The 10000-nt window shown below is 42.5% G+C and overlaps 1 protein-coding gene across 1 annotated transcript in view; it reads left to right on the top strand.

The window, feature by feature from the left end:
• The window catches only part of LOC112223722 (ankyrin repeat and fibronectin type-III domain-containing protein 1), a 184785-nt gene that overhangs the window by 1139 nt on the left and 173646 nt on the right, over positions 1–10000 (top strand). The window lies entirely within an intron of this gene.

The raw sequence follows: 10000 nt of genomic DNA, 5'->3' as shown, positions 1-10000 counted from the left end.
CAATCACACAGAATGCATTTGCATGCGATCGGTTCTTCCAAAGATTCTGCCGACGGTAGGTCAATAGAGACTGAACACTAGAGACTGATTTTGTTGGAAAGACTTTCAGGACACACGGGACTAACTACAAATAGACCTCAAGTCTACAACACAACCAGACGGTTCGGGCACAATGTGTCCCTTCTGACACAAATAACTCAATCCCCCTGATTGACTTGATTTAGTGACATGTTTCACATATGGACAGTCCAGGGATATTTTACCCCCGATCTTGATAAGAAATGACCATACCAGACACTTTTGGATAACATAAATGGGAAACTAATAAAATAATAGCAGTAGGCTACACCAACATTAGAGTCCATTCATACAATGTTTTGGGTGAATTGCCACATTAGATTTGCTGTGGGAAATGAGGAAATAGTTCATTTCTAGTGCACGGATGCTTGTCAAATAGATAAATCCCCCTTAGCCTGTTAACCTTTTACTGCAGTGGGCTAAATCAGGGTCACACAGAGTGATTATTAGTAGTCTCAAACAAATCTACTTGGAAACAAAAGTATACACCTCACACACATGGTTATGGGCTTAACAAAAGAAAACACCTGCACCATATTAGATTTAGAGTTGAGATGTTTTACATTTTGAGTTTGCATCACAATGTACATCACAGAAGACTGAAATATAACAAAACAGTTTGACATAGAAACATTAAAATCATCTTGATTAATTATGAAAAGTATCAATAACGTTCCACCCATGAGACCAAAGGACGCTTTTGGTCATTGACTGCAGGAAAGGGCTACGAAAGGACTGAGTTGTTCTCTTGACAATAGGGCAAACACACAGTACCTCTTGAAAGGCTTTGGTTGCAAGCAGGACTAAGGCAGAGAGGAAGAGGCGAAGCGAGAAGGCTCACTCTCACCACAATCTGTCTGGAATAAGCCCAAATGCGTTTCAAATCAAATCAAATCTATGGGCTTAATATGCTGACCTAATCTTGTCGCCTGGCTTCCTGCTTTTGGGACAACGACTCCCATTGTTAGGCCGGAGAGATGAGCATCTCATCATTATATATAGATCTCTGAATAAGGTAACACCTACATAACCTTTTAGGGAGCGGTAAAGAGGTGACCTATAATGGTTGCAACTGACATCAGTTGTGCAGGTGAATTTGGCGCATATTGATGGTTAAAACGAGACATCAGCTGGTTGCAATAGGCCCCCTGTTATTTGACTATTCTGATAGGCTCCATTTTGTATGCTACCCGTTAGCCTATCCATTGTCACGCGATGAAAGGTGTGAAAACCGCCAATAGGCTCCTGTTTGTGTTTTCCCTGGCTGAGTTGACGAGCTGTTTGGGGCCATCAGTTGATTGACAGATGTAGGTCTACTGTAAAACCATCAACTTTCCTCCAGTGGGGATGCTTTGGGCCATCAGTTGATTGACAGATGTAGGTCTACCGTAGATCGATCAACTTTCCTCCAGTGGGGATGCTTTGGGCCATCAGTTGATTGACAGATGTAGGTCTACCGTAGATCGATCAACTTTCCTCCAGTGGGGATGCTTTGGGCCATCAGTTGATTGACAGATGTAGGTCTACCGTAGATCGATCAACTTTCCTCCAGTGGGGATGCTTTGGGCCATTAGTTGATTGACAGATGTAGGTCTACCGTAGATCGATCAACTTTCCTCCAGTGGGGATGCTTTGGGCCATTAGTTGATTGACAGATGTAGGTCTACCGTAGATCGATCAACTTTCCTCCAGTGGGGATGCTTTGGGCCATTAGTTGATTGACAGATGTAGGTCTACCGTAGATCGATCAACTTTCCTCCAGTGGGGATGCTTTGGGCCATTAGTTGATTGACAGATGTAGGTCTACCGTAGATCGATCAACTTTCCTCCAGTGGGGTTGCTCGCCCCACGTTTTATAGTTAGGCCATGTGTAATTTGCAGAGGTGGGTAGAATGATGAAAATCTGTACATACTTAAAGGACAGTTACTTAGACTGTAATTCTGTCAAGTAAAAGTAAATGTATCCCACTTAAACTACTCAAGAAAGAGTGAAAAGTAACTGATCAGAAAACAACTTAATAAGTACTAGTTACATATTGAGTTAGTACGTTTTTTTAATACTTTATGGTAAACTGTGACAGCGAACCAAAAGGACAAGAACTTAGTGAAATTGATTTGACATTCATTTATTATTTAAGTCTGCCAGCACCATTTTGCAGATGTCCTCCAGCACCGGTAGTCTCGACAGAAGACTGACCGCAAACAAAGTCCATAGGTGGTACAGTTTCAACGACGGTCTGATTCAAAGTTGACTCAAATCAATGTGTTCAATTTCATAAAAAGGTCAATGGTACTTGACATTGGAATAATATATATATCTTTTTTAAATGTAATAGCATTAATGAAAATGTATTTCACAATATAATTCCAAGGACATGTGATGGTGAATGCGTACTACGCCAAGTGTGATGTTTAATCTTCCACTCAGAATGACATCGGGTAACTGTTGCAACAGTCAAACAACGGTCAGTATCGACATTTCTCTTGTCAGTCGTGTTACTAGTGTGCAAATCAGACACAGGTCAGCATGGAATAAACACGAAGGTAGGTATCCAGGTAAGAATCATACAGTGCAGATATCAACTCAACCATCTTCTTCCTCCCTAAGGTAGGATTTACCCGCCATCCTCCTTCTCTTCCGAACCGCTCCTTTCCACTTGGAAGGGGTTTTTCATTTTCTTGGCTGCCCCCCCACCCCTCGGTTGTGCCACTACAAGCTGTAACTAAAAGACACATGCACACAAAATAATGTATTTCTAGTATATGGCACAAAAAGCTTACTGAGATGATACACGGACTGTATTGACAGACGTGCTTATAGGCCTCGTCATAAAAACAGAAGGGCATTTCAGAGACACACAAACACACCCAGAGTGAGAGAGAGAGAGAGAGAGAGAGAGAGAGAGAGAGAGCAATGGAGTGACCGGATTCTGCGCCGGACGGACCACTTGACCTAGCTAACGTTAGCTAGCTGCATGGCTGGACACTGCAGCTAGCTAGCGACCTTAGCTAGAGTCTCTGGTGGCAACCACCCGTGAAAGCTATTGCCACACACGTCTGATTCGTCGTTTCAGTGTTTATGCCGGTGACATACTGACCACACCGCTCGCGTTTGCAAAATAAATGTACACATGCATGCTATTCAGTCATTGCACCCGCACTGCTACTCTGCGTAGCCAGGCGCTAAAATAGAACTTGGTTCTATTTGTGATGCTTGACGCGCTGCAAGTCCCGCCTCTTCCTTACATATACCCACATGGGTGATTGAAAGATGAACTGAGGTCCACACTCCAGTCCAGTTGGCAGTGGTAAAGCACCTTAAAGTTGGTTGCTAACCACTATATAAAGTCCAACGAAGAAGAAGCCTGAAGGAGGAGTGATTACTAGAAACAAACCCGGTTCACCATATTTTCTGTTGGTTGGAGTAGAGGACCTTGTCTATTTCAGGTAAAATAACAACCCAATGTTTATATCCCAAGACAAATTAGCTAGCAACAGAAAGCTAGCTAGCTAAATTGCCATAAATGTTTAATGCTTTTGACCTGCCCCCAAATTAATATAGTTGGTTCAGAGTTAGTTATTTTAACCTGCGTGTCCTGATCGCGTCTGGTGTGGGTGGACAAAATCAACATGCGTGCGATGGCGCACGCGGGACGCACGCACCCGAGCGAGCGGTCGGGTCAGCATGTAAGTTATCCAACAAGCAGAGATCATATGGGGTGCTAAACACAGGAGATTAAACTTAGCCATTTGATTTGCACTCGCCCTTAAAACGCAATTAGAACCGTAGAATTATATCTGAGAAATAGTTATCTTACCCAGACATATATAATCTTACAAAGGTAGAAAGTAATTAAAGTTAGTGATGGGACAATAGATACCAGAGTTCCGATGCAGTTTTAAAAGCACTACTGATCTGACACAATGTACCGATGCTCGTTTTAAGTAACATTATCTCGTGATCAACGACGTCCAAAGCTTTGTTTGATCACGTGGTTTCTCAAACCGTGTGTTGCAAAATGCGAGATCTCACTGATTTCGCCGTGGGTTCCGGTGCTTTCTTCAATTCCAAGTTGCTTTCAACCACCAACCTTTACTGTAGGTCTAAAATATAGTTAAGATCGTTCCATGTTGCGTCACCCGAACGAACGGTAGCTCAGCAAGTAGAATCTGGGACCATAGAACACTCATAGATGATAGGAAATTGGATCGAATCCCACCAATGGCATATTATTTTGAAAATGTTTATAGAAGCACAAAGAGGGGGGGGTGATATTTTTGCATCTCAAACTTTCTCACTCATCATTATTCACGATCATTCAGGATGATCCATAATCATGGTAGCATCCACATTCATGTAAAAGTGTTTAGACACATATTATATTCTTATATACAAATAAGAGTGACTCCAAAATGACACACCACATTATTTACCATAAATTCCTGGACGCAAAATAATCTGAAGCGCAGCCAAAACAAACAGCACATGCGTCCAACAAATGTGTAGAGTCACAAGCTCGATGTAGTCATTGCGTGCTATGAATATGGGCCCAAATACTACACTTTTTACGACTTTAATACACATATAAGTGAATTTAACCCAGTACTTCTGCTTCCCTAAAATGGGAGGACTATATACAAAAAGTGTTGTCATTTTAAACGGTTCCCCGATATGGATGAAAATACTCTCAAATTAAAGCTGACAGTCTGCACTTTAACCTCCATAGTCACTGTATCATTTCAAATCCAAAATGCTGGAGTACAGAGCATTAAAAAAACACCAATGTGGCACTGTCCCAATAGCTTTGGAGCTCACTGTAAAGGCCACTAAGCAAACCCTTTTATCTAAAGTCACTGTCCCAATAGCTTTGGAGCTCACTGTAAAGGCCACTAAGCAAACCCTTTTATCTAAAGTCACTGTCCCAATAGCTTTGGAGCTCACTGTAAAGGCCACTAAGCAAACCCTTTTATCTAAAGTCACTGTCCCAATAGCTTTGGAGCTCACTGTAAAGGCCACTAAGCAAACCCTTTTATCTAAAGTCACTGTCCCAATAGCTTTGGAGCTCACTGTAAAGGCCACTAAGCAAACCCTTTTATCTAAAGTCACTGTCCCAATAGCTTTGGAGCTCACTGTAAAGGCCACTAAGCAAACCCTTTTATCTAAAGTCACTGTCCCAATAGCTTTGGAGCTCACTGTAAAGGCCACTAAGCAAACCCTTTTATCTAAAGTCACTGTCCCAATAGCTTTGGAGCTCACTGTAAAGGCCACTAAGCAAACCCTTTTATCTAAAGTCACTGTCCCAATAGCTTTGGAGCTCACTGTAAAGGCCACTAAGCAAACCCTTTTATCTAAAGTCACTGTCCCAATAGCTTTGGAGCTCACTGTAAAGGCCACTAAGCAAACCCTTTTATCTAAAGTCACTGTCCCAATAGCTTTGGAGCTCACTGTAAAGGCCACCAAGCAAACCCTTTTATCTAAAGTCACTGTCCCAATAGCTTTGGAGCTCACTGTAAAGGCCACTAAGCAAACCCTTTTATCTAAAGTCACTGTCCCAATAGCTTTGGAGCTCACTGTAAAGGCCACCAAGCAAACCCTTTTATCTAAAGTCACTGTCCCAATAGCTTTGGAGCTCACTGTAAAGGCCACTAAGCAAACCCTTTTATCTAAAGTCACTGTCCCAATAGCTTTGGAGCTCACTGTAAAGGCCACTAAGCAAACCCTTTTATCTAAAGTCACTGTCCCAATAGCTTTGGAGCTCACTGTAAAGGCCACTAAGCAAACCCTTTTATCTAAAGTCACTGTCCCAATAGCTTTGGAGCTCACTGTAAAGGCCACTAAGCAAACCCTTTTATCTAAAGTCACTGTCCCAATAGCTTTGGAGCTCACTGTAAAGGCCATCTAAAGCAAACCCTTTTATCTAAAGTCACTGTCCCAATAGCTTTGGAGCTCTTTTATCTCACTGTCCCAATAGCTTTGGAGCTCACTGTAAAGGCCACTAAAACCCTTTTATCTAAAGTCACTGTCCCAATAGCTTTGGAGCTCACTGTAATAGCTTTGGAGCTCACTGTAAAGGCCACTAAGCAAACCCTTTTATCTAAAGTCACTGTCCCAATAGCTTTGGAGCTCACTGTAAAGGCCACTAAGCAAACCCTTTTATCTAAAGTCACTGTCCCAATAGCTTTGGAGCTCACTGTAAAGGCCACTAAGCAAACCCTTTTATCTAAAGTCACTGTCCCAATAGCTTTGGAGCTCACTGTAAAGGCCACTAAGCAAACCCTTTTATCTAAAGTCACTGTCCCAAAGCTTTGGAGCTTTGGCCACTAAGCAAACCCTTTTTATCTAAAGTCACTGTCCCAATAGCTTTGGAGCTCACTGTAAAGGCCACTAAGCAAACCCTTTTATCTAAAGTCACTGTCCCAATAGCTTTGGAGCTCACTGTAAAGGCCACTAAGCAAACCCTTTTATCTAAAGTCACTGTCCCAATAGCTTTGGAGCTCACTGTAAAGGCCACTAAGCAAACCCTTTTATCTAAAGTCACTGTAAAGCTCACTGTCCCTAAAGTCATAGCTTTGGAGCTCACTGTAAAGGCCACTAAGCAAACCCTTTTATCTAAAGTCACTGTCCCAATAGCTTTGGAGCTCACTGTAAAGGCCACTAAGCAAACCCTTTTATCTAAAGTCACTGTCCCAGGCCACTAAGCAAAGCTTTAAAGTCACTGAGCTCACTGTAAAGGCCACTAAGCAAACCCTTTTATCTAAAGTCACTGTCCCAATAGCTTTGGAGCTCACTGTAAAGGCCACTAAGCAAACCCTTTTATCTAAAGTCACTGTCCCAATAGCTTTGGAGCTCACTGTAAAGGCCACTAAGCAAACCCTTTTATCTAAAGTCACTGTCCCAATAGCTTTGGAGCTCACTGTAAAGGCCACTAAGCAAACCCTTTTATCTAAAGTCACTGTCCCAATAGCTTTGGAGCTCACTGTAAAGGCCACTAAGCAAACCCTTTTATCTAAAGTCACTGTCCCAATAGCTTTGGAGCTCACTGTGGCCACTAAGCAAACCCTTTTATCTAAAGTCACTGTCCCAATAGCTTTGGAGCTCACTGTAAAGGCCACTAAGCAAACCCTTTTATCTAAAGTCACTGTCCCAATAGCTTTGGAGCTCACTGTAAAGGCCACTAAGCAAACCCTTTTATCTAAAGTCACTGTCCCAATAGCTTTGGAGCTCACTGTAAAGGCCACTAAGCAAACCCTTTTATCTAAAGTCACTGTCCCAATAGCTTTGGAGCTCACTGTCCCAAAGGCCACTGTAAAGGCCAAACCCTTTTATCTAAAGTCACTGTCCCAATAGCTTTGGAGCTCACTGTAAAGGCCACTAAGCAAACCCTTTTATCTAAAGTCACTGTCCCAATAGCTTTGGAGCTCACTGTAAAGGCCACTAAGCAAACCCTTTTATCTAAAGTCACTGTCCCAATAGCTTTGGAGCTCACTGTAAAGGCCACTAAGCAAACCCTTTTATCTAAAGTCACTGTCCCAATAGCTTTGGAGCTCACTGTAAAGGCCACTAAGCAAACCCTTTTATCTAAAGTCACTGTCCCAATAGCTTTGGAGCTCACTGTAAAGGCCACTAAGCAAACCCTTTTATCTAAAGTCACTGTCCCAATAGCTTTGGAGCTCACTGTAAAGGCCACTAAGCAAACCCTTTTATCTAAAGTCACTGTCCCAATAGCTTTGGAGCTCACTCAAAGGCCACTAAGCAAACCCTTTTATCTAAAGTCACTGTCCCAATAGCTTTGGAGCTCACTGTAAAGGCCACTAAGCAAACCCTTTTATCTAAAGTCACTGTCCCAATAGCTTTGGAGCTCACTGTAAAGGCCACTAAGCAAACCCTTTTATCTAAAGTCACTGTCCCAATAGCTTTGGAGCTCACTGTAAAGGCCACTAAGCAAACCCTTTTATCTAAAGTCACTGTCCCAATAGCTTTGGAGCTCACTGTAAAGGCCACTAAGCAAACCCTTTTATCTAAAGTCACTGTCCCAATAGCTTTGGAGCTCACTGTAAAGGCCACTAAGCAAACCCTTTTATCTAAAGTCACTGTCCCAATAGCTTTGGAGCTCACTGTAAAGGCCACTAAGCAAACCCTTTTATCTAAAGTCACTGTCCCAATAGCTTTGGAGCTCACTGTAAAGGCCACTAAGCAAACCCTTTTATCTAAAGTCACTGTCCCAATAGCTTTGGAGCTCACTGTAAAGGCCACTAAGCAAACCCTTTTATCTAAAGTCACTGTCCCAATAGCTTTGGAGCTCACTGTAAAGGCCACTAAGCAAACCCTTTTATCTAAAGTCACTGTCCCAATAGCTTTGGAGCTCACTGTAAAGGCCACTAAGCAAACCCTTTTATCAAACCCTTCCCAATAGCTTTGGAGCTCTAAAGTCACTTTGTCCCAATAGCTTTGGAGCTCACTGTAAAGGCCACTAAGCAAACCCTTTTATCTAAAGTCACTGTCCCAATAGCTTTGGAGCTCACTGTAAAGGCCACTAAGCAAACCCTTTTATCTAAAGTCACTGTCCCAATAGCTTTGGAGCTCACTGTAAAGGCCACTAAGCAAACCCTTTTATCTAAAGTCACTGTCCCAATAGCTTTGGAGCTCACTGTAAAGGCCACTAAGCAAACCCTTTTATCTAAAGTCACTGTCCCAATAGCTTTGGAGCTCACTGTAAAGGCCACTAAGCAAACCCTTTTATCTAAAGTCACTGTCCCAATAGCTTTGGAGCTCACTGTAAAGGCCACTAAGCAAACCCTTTTATCTAAAGTCACTGTCCCAATAGCTTTGGAGCTCACTGTAAAGGCCACTAAGCAAACCCTTTTATCTAAAGTCACTGTCCCAATAGCTTTGGAGCTCACTGTAAAGGCCACTAAGCAAACCCTTTTATCTAAAGTCACTGTCCCAATAGCTTTGGAGCTCACTGTAAAGGCCACTAAGCAAACCCTTTTATCTAAAGTCACTGTCCCAATAGCTTTGGAGCTCACTGTAAAGGCCACTAAGCAAACCCTTTTATCTAAAGTCACTGTCCCAATAGCTTTGGAGCTCACTGTAAAGGCCACTAAGCAAACCCTTTTATCTAAAGTCACTGTCCCAATAGCTTTGGAGCTCACTGTAAAGGCCACTAAGCAAACCCTTTTATCTAAAGTCACTGTCCCAATAGCTTTGGAGCTCACTGTAAAGGCCACTAAGCAAACCCTTTTATCTAAAGTCACTGTCCCAATAGCTTTGGAGCTCACTGTAAAGGCCACTAAGCAAAGCTCACTGTCCCAATAGCTTTGGAGCTCACTGTAAGCAAACCCTTTTATCTAAAGTCACTGTCCCAATAGCTTTGGAGCTCACTGTAAAGGCCACTAAGCAAACCCTTTTATCTAAAGTCACTGTCCCAATAGCTTTGGAGCTCACTGTAAAGGCCACTAAGCAAACCCTTTTATCTAAAGTCACTGTCCCAATAGCTTTGGAGCTCACTGTAAAGGCCACTAAGCAAACCCTTTTATCTAAAGTCACTGTCCCAATAGCTTTGGAGCTCACTGTAAAGGCCACTAAGCAAACCCTTTTATCTAAAGTCACTGTCCCAATAGCTTTGGAGCTCACTGTAAGCAAAAAGGCCACTAAAGGCCACCAAGCAAACCCTTTTATCTAAAGTCACTGTCCCAATAGCTTTGGAGCTCACTGTAAAGGCCACTAAGCAAACCCTTTTATCTAAAGTCACTGTCCCAATAGCTTTGGAGCTCACTGTAAAGGCCACTAAGCAAACCCTTTTATCTAAAGTCACTGTCCAATAGCTTTGGAGCTCACTGTAAAGGCCACCAAGCAAACCCTTTTATCTAAAGTCACTGTCCCAATAGCTTTGGAGCTCACTGTAAAGGCCACTAAGCAAAC

The sequence above is a fragment of the Oncorhynchus tshawytscha genome, linkage group LG24 (genome assembly GCF_018296145.1).
Source record: "Oncorhynchus tshawytscha isolate Ot180627B linkage group LG24, Otsh_v2.0, whole genome shotgun sequence".
In the NCBI taxonomy this organism is placed as follows: domain Eukaryota; kingdom Metazoa; phylum Chordata; class Actinopteri; order Salmoniformes; family Salmonidae; genus Oncorhynchus; species Oncorhynchus tshawytscha.
Note: the sequence above shows the minus strand (reverse complement) of the source record. Positions and strands in the feature narration are given on the sequence as shown.